The 9,359-nt window shown below is 49.2% G+C and overlaps 2 pseudogenes across 2 annotated transcripts; both read right to left on the reverse strand.

Moving 5' to 3' along the window:
• Positions 1-2,812: 2,812 nt before the first annotated feature.
• On the reverse strand, positions 2,813-3,822 carry LOC105548737 (annotated as a pseudogene). Its single transcript, XR_001007437.1, has one exon. The product of XR_001007437.1 is annotated as a putative uncharacterized protein encoded by LINC00174 (transcript).
• Positions 3,823-4,620: 798 nt separating this feature from the next.
• On the reverse strand, positions 4,621-5,492 carry LOC105548738 (annotated as a pseudogene). Its single transcript, XR_001007438.1, has 2 exons — positions 4,967-5,492; positions 4,621-4,862 (listed from the first exon to the last, which is right to left on the reverse strand). The product of XR_001007438.1 is annotated as a putative uncharacterized protein encoded by LINC00174 (transcript).
• Positions 5,493-9,359: the final 3,867 nt, after the last annotated feature.

Raw genomic sequence — 9,359 nt, forward strand, 5'->3', positions numbered from 1 at the left:
TTTTTTTTTTTTTTTTTTTTTGAGATGGAGTCTCCCTGTGTCGCCCAGGCTGGAGTGCAGTGGCTCGATCTCAGCTCACCTCCATCTCAGCCCCCCTGGGTTCAAGCAATTCTCCTGCCTCAGTCTCCTGAGTAGCTGGGATTACAGGCGCCTGACACCACACCTGATTAATTTTTCTATTTTTAGTGGTGACGGGATTTCACCATTTTGGCCAGGCTGGTCTTGAACTCCTGACCTCATGATAGACCTATGTCATCCTCCCAAAGTGCTGGGATTACAGGCATGAGCCACCGTGCCTGGCATAAAGTGAATTCTTAATGATCATTGAAAAGAAAATGGCAGGCCAGATGTGATGGCTCCCACCTGTAATCTCAGCACTGTGGGAGGCTGAGGTGGAAGGATTGCTTGAGCCCAGGAGTTTGAAACCAGTCTGGGAAATATTGTGAGAACCCCCTCTCTATAACAAATATAAAAATTACCTGGGCATGGTGGCTCATACCTGGGGTCCCAGCTACTCAGGAGGCTGATGTGAGAGGATCACTTAAGCCAAGAAAGCAGAGTTTGCAGTGAGCTGAGATCACACCACTGCACTCCATCCTAAATGACAAAGCAGTAACTTGCCTCAAAAAAAAAAAAAAAAAAAATTGGTATCCAAGAAAAATGTAAAATCTCTCTCTACAAATGTATATAGTCATAGTATATTAATCAAAAAGTAAATTCTTAATAGTTCATGACAAGCAAATGGCAGGCCAGGCATGATGGCTCATGCTTGTAATCTCAGCACTTTGGGAGGCCCAGGCAAAAGGACTGCTTGTGTCCAAAAGTTTGGGACCAGCCTGGGCAACACAGTGAGAACCAACCTCTCAGAAAAAATAAGAAATTAACCAGGCATATTGGAATGAACCTGTAGTCTCAGCTACTCAAAATGCTGAGCTGGGAGGATCACTTGAGGCCAAGAGGCCAAGTCTGCAGTGAGCCATAATCACATGACTACACTCCAGCCTGGGTGACAGAGCAAGACCCTAAGGAAAAAAAAAAAAAGAAAACTGTAAAAAATATAAAAAAAGAAGACATGAAGTGAGAAGCTACAATGTCCAGGGCAAAGACAAAGGGCCCAAGCAGAGGCCCATTGCCTCCTCATCCCCAGTAGACAAGAAAAACCATGGGACACTAAATAAAACAGAAATCATTGTGAAACCACACAGGCAGAATTTACTATCGATTTGTCAGAAATCCACTCTCAAGGTTAAAAGAAGAGATGGCTTTTGCTAAGGCACTCTGCTGTGAAGTGAACAAATGAGAGTCCAGGGAAGCTTTAGGCTCCTTGATGCTGTTGACCATCAAAGACTTAAAGCTGGATCTGCCAAGAGGCAACTGTGAGGCAAGAGCAAAACCACAAGAGGCCACCATGAGGCAGAAGATGGGCCTTGAGTGGTCACTGTGAGGCAGAAGATGGGCCAGACGAGGCCATTGTGAGGCAGGAGCTGGTGTAAGAGAGACTACCATGAGACAAGACCTGGGTCTTGGGAGGTAGATTTGAGGCAGAAGATGGGCCTGGTGAGGCCACCGTGAGAAAGGAGCTGGGCCTAGAGACGCCAGTGCAAGGCAGAAGCTGGGCCAGTTGAGGCTGCCGGAAGTCAGATAGGAACATGGCCGGAGAAGGCCACCATGAGGCAAGAGCTAGGCCTGGAAAGCCCACTGTGAGGCAGGAGTAAAGCCTGGAGAGGCCATTGTCAGGCAGGAGCTGGGCCTGTTCAGGCTTCCACGAGGTTGACAATAGGTCTGGAGAGCTTGATTTCAGAAAGTTTTGGGCCTATAAAGGCCACCAGGAGCTGGGCAGTAGCTGAGTCCAAAGATGTTGTGAGGCAGGAGTTGGGCCTATAGACAGAGCCGTGAGGAAGAGGTGGGCCTGGAGAGGATGGCAGGAGGCAGCAACTGGGCCTAAAGAGGAAGTTCTGGGCCTGGAGAGGCTGCCAAAAGGGAAAAACTGGGCCTGGAAAGGCCATTGTAAGGAATGAGCTGGGCCCAAAGAGGCCATTGAAAGGCAGAAGCTGGGCTTGTCAAAGTTGCCAAAAGGCAAGAGTTTTGGACTAGTGAGGCTACAGTGAAGCAAGAGCTGGGCGTGGAGAGTCCACTGTGAGGCAGAGGTTGGGCCTGTACAGGCCTTCAGAAGGCAGGAGCTGGGCCTGGAGAGGCTGACTTCAGGTCAAGTTCTGGGCCTGAAGAGGCCACCAAAAGTCAAAAGCAGGGCCTGGGAAGGCCACTGAGAGGCATGAGCTGGGCCTGGACAGGCTGACAGGAGAAAGTTTTGCACCTGGAGAGGCCACCAAAAGGCAGGAGCTGGGCCTGGAAAAACCAACTGGAGGATGATTTGAGTCTTCAGAGGCTGCCAGGAGGCAGGAGCTGGGCCAGAAGAGGCCAACTTGAGGACGATTTGGACCTGCAGAGGTTGCTGGGAGGAAGAGCTGGGCCTGGAGAGGCTGACTGGGGGAAGTTCTGGGCCTGGAGTGGATGCCAAAAAGCAAAAGCTAGGCCTGGAAAGGCCACTGTGAGGCATGAGCGTGGCCTACAAAGGCCATTGGGAGGCAGCAGTTAGGCCTATACAGGCTGCGAAAAGGCAGGAATCTGGCTGCAGGAGGCCACGGTGAGGCAAGAGGTGGGCCTGGAAGGTGCACTGTGAGGCAGAGGCCAACAACAGGCAAAAGCTGGGTCTGGAGAGATGACGAGAGGAATGAGCTGGGCCTAAACAGGCCAGTATGAGAAAGGACCTTGGCCTAGAGAGGCCAGTATGAGGCAGGAGCTGGGCCTGGATAGGTTGCCAGAGGCATCGACTGGGCATAAACAAGCCTCTGTGAGGGAGGAGCTAGGCCTGTTGAGGCTGCTGGGAGGCAGGCGGAAACTTGGCCCACGGAAGCCACTAGGAGGCAAGAGTTGGGCCTGGAGAGGGTGCTAGGAGGCAAGAGCGGGGCCTGCAGAGGCTATTCTCAAGCCAGAGTTGGGTCTGTACAGGCCACTGCGAGGCAGAAGGTGGGCCTAAAGAGCTTGACTTGAGGAAGTTTTGGGCCTACAAAGGCTGGCAGGAGCTGGGCAGGAGCTGAGCCATAAAAGGTTGTTGTGAAGCAGGAGTTGGGCTTGTAGATACAGCCAGGAGGAAGAGCTAGGCCTGGAAAGGACGCCAGGAGGCAGCAACTGGGCCTGGAGAGGCCGACTTGAGGAAGTTTTGGACCTGTAGATGATGTCCCGGGACAGGAGCTGGGCCTGGAGAGGCCACTGTGAGGCATGAGCTGGGTGTAGAGAGGCCAGTGTGTGGCAGGACCTGGGCCTGTCCAGGCTGCCAGGAAATAGGTGGAAACCTGGCCAGGGAAGGTTGCCATGAGACAAAAGTTGGGCCTGGAAAAACCCTCGTGAGGTATTAGCTTGGCCTGAAGAGCCACTGGGTGGCTGGAGCTGGGTGTGTAGAGGCTGCTGAAAGGCAGGGGCTTGGCTTTGGGGGGCCACGGTGAGGCAGATGCTGGGCCTGGAGAATCTGCTGTGAGGCAGATATTGGGCCTGTAGAGGCTGACAGGAGGCAGGAGCTGGGCCTGGAGAGGCTGCCAGGACACAGAAGTTGGGCCTGAAGAGGCTGCCAAGAGGCATGAGCTGGGCCTAAAGGGGCCAGTGTGAGACAAGAGATCAGCCTGGAGAGGCCACTGTGAGGCATGAACTGGGCCTAATGATGCCAGTGTGAGGCAGGAGCTGGGCCTGTTGAGGCTGCTGGGAGGCAGGCAGGAACTTGGCTGGGGACGACCTCCGTGAAGCAAGAGCTGGGCCTGGAGAGGCCATTGTCACACAGCAGCTGGGCCTATCCAGGCCACCAGGAGGCAGAAGTTTGTGCGGGTGAGCTTGATGTGAGGAAGTTTTGGGCCTACAGAGACCTCCAGGAGCCGGGCAGGAGCTGAGCCGAAAGAAGTTGTGAAGCAGGAGGTGGGCCTGGAGATCCAGCCGGGAGGAAGAGCTGGGCCTGGAGAGGCTCACTTGTGGAAGTTCTGGGCCTAGAGAGGCTGCCAAAAGGCAAAAGCTGGGCCAGAATGGCCACCGTGAGGCATGAGCTTGGCCTAGAGAGGCCACTGGGAGGCAGGAGCTAGGCCTGTAGAAGCTGCCGAAAGGCAGGAGCTTGGCCTGGGGGGCTGTGGTGAGGCAGATGCTGGGCCTAGAGAGTCTGCTGTGAGGCAGAGGTTGGACCTGTAGAGGCCGATGGGAGGCAGGAGTTCGGGCTGGAATGGCAGACTTGAGAAAATTCTTGGTCTGGAGAAGCCACCGGGATGCAGGTGCTGGGCCTGGCGAGGCCACTGAGAAGCAAGAGCTGTGCCTAAAGAGGCCAGTGTTAGGCAGGAGCTATGCCTGAAGAGGGGACTTGAGGAAGTTTTGGGCCTGGACAGCCTGTTGGGCGCAGGAGCTGGGCCTAAGGATGCTGCCATGAGGCACGAGCTGGGCATAATGAGGTTAGTGTGAGGCAGGACCTGGGCCTGTAGAGGCTGCCAGGAGGCAGGTAGAAACTTGTTCGGGGAAGACCTCTGTGAGGCAAAAGCTGGGCCTGGAGAGTCCGCTGGGAGGCAAGAGCTGGGCCTGGAGAGGCCATTGTCACACAGGAGCTGGGCCTGTCCAAGCCATTGGGAGGCAGAAGTGGGTCTGGAGAACTTGACCTGAGGCAGTTTTGGGCCTACAAAGGCCACCAGGAGCTGGGCAGGAGCTGAGCCAAAAGAGGTTGTTGTGAGGCAGGAGTTGGGCCTCCAGACACAGCCAGGAGAAAGAGTTTGGCCTGTAGAGGCCACCTGGAGGCAGCAGCTGGGCCTGGAGAGGCTGACGGAAGGCAGGAGCTGGGCCTTGAGGGGCCGACTTGTGAACATTTTGGGCCTGTATAGGCCGCCCAGAGGCAGGAGCTGGGGGGACTAAAGAGGCTGTTGTACAGCAGGAGCTAGGCCCGTACAGGCCGCCAGGAGACAGAAGGTGGGTCTCAAAAGGCCACTGTAAAACAGGAGCTGAGTTTTGGAAGGTGGCTGTGAAGCAAAAGCTGGCCCTTGGGAGGCTGATGAGAGGCAGTAGCTGGGCCTGGTGAGGTCGACTTGAGAAAGTTCTGGGCCTGGAGAGAAGGCTGGGAGGCAGGAGCTGGGCCTCAAGAGGCCGTTGTAATGATGGAGCTGGGCCTGTGGAGGCTGTCATGAGGTAGGGTATGGGCCTAAATAGGCCATTGTGAGCCATGAGCTTGACCCGTAGAGGCCGACTGGAGAAAGTTCTGGACCTGGAGAGGCTGCCAGGAGGCAGGAGCTGAGCCAAAAGATTCAAGCACATTACATTTATTAGGCACTTTTTTCCATTATTACATTGTCATATATAATGAAATAATCATAGAACTCACCATAATATAGAATCAGTGGGCATGTTAAGCTTGTTTTCCTGCAACAAGACGGTCCCATCTGAGCTTGAAGGGAGAAAGTGACAGATCATCAGGTATTAGATTCTCACAGGGACAGTGCAACCCAGATCTCTCGCATGCATGGTTCACATAGAATGCATGCTCCTATGAGAATCTAATGCTGCTGCTGATCTGAGAGAAGGCGGAGCTCAGGTGGGAATATGAGCAATGGGGAGTGGCTGTAAATACAGATGCAGCTTCCCTTACTCGACACCACTCACCTCCTGCTGTGTGGCTCCTTATAGCTCCATGGCTCAGGGGTTGGGGACCCCTGCTGATGTACATCCAAAAGAACCGTTCCCACAACAGTCTTCATAGCGGTCAAGTGCAGTAACCACTTAGCTCCCAAGGCATGTGCCTCAGCTGGCATTTCATCACAATCAACAGTAAGTGGTAGCTTGAGTCACTGTGAGGTCACTTTCTGGAAATCACCAGCTCCCATTTTCCACTGGCAAGGAGCTCAGTATAGTCCCTTGGATAACCAAACTCATGTCCAAATCCCATCTATGTGAGTCTATCTCCAGGGACCCTTCTTAGCATATCAGTGTCTAATCAGGAGATGTAAACCACTCAAAAATTTAAAGTGTGTAAAATTTAATACAGAGAATTATTCATTATAACAGGGGAACAACATAATGAGAGACTGGCTAGCACAAAGTAAAGAGAACTCTAGAGAATGTAGGACTAGCCCTGGTCAGGCATGGTGGCTCATGCCTGAAATTCCAGCAATTTAAGAAGCCAACACAGGAGGACTGCTTGAGGCCAGAAGCTAGAGGCTGGCCTGGACAACACAGTGAGACCCTGTCTCTATCCAAAAAAAGAATAAAATTAGCTGGGAGTGGTGGTGCACACTTGTAGTCCCAGCTCCTCAGGAAGCTGAAGCAAAAGGATAGTTTGATCCTGGGAGGTCAAGGCTGCAGTAAGTCATGATTATGACACTAGAGTCAAGCCTGGGGGACAGAGCAAGACCCTGCCTCAAACAAAACCACCACCACAACAACCATTTACAGACAGAAAAGAAATAGAGCTAATAAGCTAAGGAAAGATGTTGAAATGTGACAAAGTAATATGAGGTCTTTTATCTATTTAAAATAATCAAACAAAAAATAACTTATTAAATTATAATACCCTGTGCTGGCAAAGGTGCAGTGAAATGGACTCCTTCTTATACTATGAGGGGTGTTTAAATTGTACCTAAGCCTTCCAGGGTAAAGCTTGGCAATTTTTTAAAATAATAGAGACAGGGTCTTACTTACTGCCTCCTCCAACTCTTGGCCTCAAGCAATCCTCCTGCCTTAGCCTCCCAAAGTGCTGGGATTATAGCCAGGAGGCACCCAAAACCTTGTCAATTTACATCAAGGGCAATGAGAATGTCCATTCACCATGACTCACAGTAATCTCACTTCTGGAAATACCTTGGGAGACAATTCAATCTAAACAAAAGGTCATCTGCATAAACACGGTGAAATTCTGGGAGTAATCGAAGACAGAGTGGTTAAGTGAAATAAGAAACAGTTATAAGAAATTATATTATGGTATTTATAGGCACCTAGTAAAAGGTCAGTTCATGTTAGCTGCTACTTTTTTGTTGTTTTGAGACAGGGTCTCACTCTGTCACCCAGGCAGGAGTGCAGAGGCCTGATCATGACTCACTACAGTCTCAACCTCCCTGGGCTCAAGTGATCCTCCCACAGCTGCTTCCCAAGTAGCTGAGACTACAGGAACATGCCACCACACTAGGCTAATTCATGTATTTTTCTGTAGGGATGGTGATTCCTTTGGTTTCCAAATCCTGTCTGAAACTCTTGGCCTCAAGCCACCCTCCTACCTCAGCCTCCCAAAGTGTTGTGATGACCGGTGTGAGCCACCACACCTGTCCAGCTGCTACTTTTATTATCATTATTATTCCACTCAATTAAAAATAATTTTCATTAAAATTATCATTTTCAAGGTTATGGAACAATATGTGCCCTACAGCATAATTGTAAAAATATATACAGTCATCCCTCAGTATACAGAGAGGATTAGTTCCAGCTCCCCATCTCTGCATATACCAAAATCCATGCATACTCACGTTTCACATTCAGCCCTCTGGAACCCACATATAGGAAAAGTCCAAGTATTAGTTGGGCATAGTAGCAAGCATCTATAGTCTCAGCCACTTGGAAGGCTGAGGTGCGAGGATCGCTTCAGCCTGCGAGGTTGAGGTTACGGTCAGCTGTGATGGCACCACTACACTCCAGCCTGGACAATGGAGCAAGACTCTGTCTCAGAAACAAAACAAAACAAAACAAAAAACAAAAAATGGGTTAGAAATTGTAGTGAGGTCTATTGGGCAAAATTCCATATAAGCAAAGTATAAATTAATGAAGCAAATGGTGATAAATTAGTATGATTGACTTTCTGGAGTTTCTGACAATAAAGGTAAGAAAAATGCAAAACACAGAGACAGAGGGTAAAAAAAGAAATTAGGGAAGCATTCTACATGTTTAATAAAATGACACTGGCCATGTTTATGCAGCAGCAGTATGTCATGATATGACATACCTTGGAGAGAAGTTAACAGATGAGGAAGTTGATAAAAATGATCAGAGAAGCAAATTACTGATAGTGATAGTTAAGTAAACCATGAAGAATTTCCACAACTGATGTCAGCAAAGTGGAAATATTATACAGTGTGTGTTGAAGTTCCTGTACAACATTGTTTATTTGCCTTTTGTTTGTAAGAAATGAAGAAATGTATCTACTAAAAGTTCTTCTTGCTGTCAAAAGAATATGTGTGAATAAGTCATTTGAACTTATTCTTCTGTTTTTCTACTTTGATCTTTCTGCCATCATCCCACAGCCTTACTATAGAAATTTCTTATCTTTTTAGAAATTTGAACAAGTGCTTGTTGTGGTGGCTCATACCTCTAGGATGGGAGGCAGGGGTGGAAGGGTCACTCGAGGCCGCCTGGCCAACAAAGTGAGACCCCATGTCTACAAAACAATTTAAAAATTAGCCAGGTATCATCATGTATACCTACAGTCCCAGCTACTCAGGAGGCTGAGGCAGGAGGAGCCTTAGCCCAGGAGTTCAAGGCTGCAGTGAGCTGTGATTGCACCACTGTACTCCAGCCTGGGTGACAGACTGAGACCCCATCTCCCAAAACAAAAAAGAAAGAAAAAAAATAGATCAAGTAGCAAGTTGTATGTGGCTTACTCTGAATATTTCTTTTTTTTTTTTTTTTTGAGACGGAGTCTTGCTCTGTCGCCCAGGCTGGAGTGCAGTGGCCGGATCTCAGCTCACTGCAAGCTCTGCCTCCTGGGTTTACGCCATTCTCCTGCCTCAGCCTCCAGAGTAGCTGGGACTACAGGCGCCCGCCACCTCGCCTGGCTAGTTTTTTTTTGTATTTTTTTAGTAGAGACGGGGTTTCACCATGTTAGCCAGGATGGTCTTGATCTCCTGACCTCGTGATCCGCCCGTCTCGGCCTCCCAAAGTGCTGGGATTACAGGCTTGAGCCACCGCGCCCAGCCTACACTGAATATTTCTAACTAGAAGTTCTTAATCTTTCTGGGTCTAGCATCCCTCTACATTTTTTAACTTTGTTGAAGATCTCTAAGACTTTTTCTTTACATAAATAATTATATTAAAATTAGAAAATAAGACAAAATTTTAAAAATATTATTCATTACATATTAATAATAGAACCATTACCTGTTGATAGAAGTAATACAAGACAAAATTTTTAAAATATTTGGCGGGGCGCAGTGGCTCACTCCTGTAACTCTAGCACTTTAGGCTGTCTCTTATACACATCTAGATGTGTATAAGAGACAGGAGCAAGACCTTGTCTCAAAAAACAAAACAACAACAACCATTTACAGACAGAAAAGAAATAGAGCTAATAAGCTAAGGAAAGATGT

This window comes from Mandrillus leucophaeus, unplaced genomic scaffold (assembly GCF_000951045.1).
Source record: "Mandrillus leucophaeus isolate KB7577 unplaced genomic scaffold, Mleu.le_1.0 Scaffold42, whole genome shotgun sequence".
In the NCBI taxonomy this organism is placed as follows: domain Eukaryota; kingdom Metazoa; phylum Chordata; class Mammalia; order Primates; family Cercopithecidae; genus Mandrillus; species Mandrillus leucophaeus.